Source organism: Dromiciops gliroides, chromosome 2 (genome assembly GCF_019393635.1).
Source record: "Dromiciops gliroides isolate mDroGli1 chromosome 2, mDroGli1.pri, whole genome shotgun sequence".
Classification (NCBI taxonomy): Eukaryota; Metazoa; Chordata; class Mammalia; order Microbiotheria; family Microbiotheriidae; genus Dromiciops; species Dromiciops gliroides.
Window position 1 is genome coordinate 493,900,711 of NC_057862.1, and position 2,162 is coordinate 493,902,872.

Consider the following 2,162-nt stretch of genomic DNA (forward strand, 5'->3'; position numbering starts at 1 on the left):
ACATGGAGGACTGCTTTAGATACTCTTGACATTATGAGGGAACCAATGATAATTTCTAACCCTTGTCTTGTAACCAACCCAGCCATTTTCAATCATACATTTATTTAATTATATCCCTCTCTATAGTTCTTGATAGCTCCTAATTTGTAGTTTGTTATAACCCAATGTCATCACCAGACACTTCTCTTGACCCCATATTACATTTCTCCATGGACTTGTAGAAAACATTATATTTAGATTATTCAGAGCTTATAGAATTTCATTACTGCCACTGTTCTAAGCTCTAATACTATAAGAATGTGTGATTGGAAATTTTCCTACTAAATGTTATAATTGTCCTAAACAAGAGACAAACTTTGAAGACCAATAAACAGATTTGTGGATGAGTCAAAATCATGAAATCATGCTGAAAGCAAAAAAAAAAATACTCTTCTGATGATAGAACACTTTTTTATTCCAAATTTTATGTACAAGTGACATTATTGCTTTTTTCTCAGAAGAATTTGTCATCAGAACTAAAATAATTTTATGAACAAGATATATAAATAGTGCTGAGAACATCTTGTCACCTCTATATTTATTTTGGTTCCACATAATCCTGTGGTCAGGGATAGCCTTAAGTGTAGGCTGAATAAGCAATCACCTCCGTGAATAATTTCAAGAAACCTAGGAGCTGCCTCCTCTTAGCTGCCCAATTAGATATCATTGTACTTTATGCTTGACATTCTATTGTGTTTCTTTTGTCACTTGAGTTTATGACTTTATTTGCTATAAATATGCTTCTTCCTAGGAAGAAACTTCTTTTAAGTCAGTTCTCATTCATTTATACATTAGTGTGAATGAGTTTCATGTTATTTCTTCTTAGTACTCTTGGTACTAGTAATAGCTCAAATTGATAGATCACTTGTAGACTCACAAAGTATCTTCCTATCAACAGCTTTATGAAATTTAGTCCATGCAAATATTATCATATACATATTGTATTTGATGAAGCACACAGAGGTTATTAAGTAACTTTTTCACTTTTACACCATCACACAGAGGACAGTTTGTCCTTGGGTAGTATACACTAACTATGTAACCTAGCAGGAGCTTCTCAATAAATTCTAAGTATTTGATTTTGTTTTCCTGGCGCCCTGTTGGAGAAATAAAATGGATACAATACAATACATTACAATACAGTACAATACAAATACAGTATAATACAATACAGTACAATACAAGAAAAAACACACTTAACTTTTCCACCCTGTAGCCAAGATATTTTCAAGGTGACTGGCCAGAATAAAGGTTTCAAGCTGTGTCCATAAAGATAGGTAGTGACTGTATATAACCTTCTTAACACTGTGCTCTGTTCCACTGCTAAGTTTTGGCCCATTTCAACTGGTTATTCTGAGCTCACAATTACACTGGGAGGAGAGAAGGGATATACATTTGGAAGGCGAATGATGGTGGTGGCAGGACTCATTCATCATTTGGGTTCTATTTTCCTCTTTTAGACTTTAAAGGCCTAAATGACTTTACATGACTGAGAAATTCCTGGATGTTTTTCATGCATGAAGAATTAAGCATAGTTTAGAAAGCTCTGTTTCTATTTGTTCTCTTAAAATATTCTGAATTTAGTAACCATCAACAAAAGTGCTCTCAGCGGTAGTACATATACTAAAATTGGAATGTACAGAGAAGATCAGCATGGCCCCCATGTGAGGATGACACACAAATTCATGAAGTGTTCCATATTTTTGAAGACAGATCTTCATGAAAATAAAATAAAATGTAATTTTAAAAGCATCAACAAAAACACATAACCAAATAAAGAGATAAGGAAAAAGCATGCATACATGAAACCACAAATTCCTTCTATTTATATTTTGAAAGCATATATATTTAGTTGAATAGAATCAAAACAAAAACTGTCATTTGTTTTCATGTCCTCTCTTGAACTTTTTTTTTTAAATTTTGTGTATTTTTTTGTTTGTTTAGTAAGGCAATTGTTATTATGATTTTCCCCAATTCTCAGAAGTTCTCAGTGTCTTCACACCCTGAACAGATGTCTTAGAGATTTTAATCCTCCCATCTCTATGATGTTTACTTTGGGGCTCTACTGTATGGATTGGTGAGTGTCCTATCTGTCCCATTATTTAGAATTTATCATAGACATG

The 2,162-nt window shown here is 33.0% G+C and overlaps 1 non-coding gene across 1 annotated transcript; it reads left to right on the forward strand.

Annotated features, from left to right (window-relative positions):
- Positions 1-1,638: 1,638 nt before the first annotated feature.
- LOC122744933 lies at positions 1,639-1,744 on the forward strand. The gene has a single exon (XR_006355264.1). It is a non-coding gene; the product is annotated as a U6 spliceosomal RNA (small nuclear RNA).
- Positions 1,745-2,162: the final 418 nt, after the last annotated feature.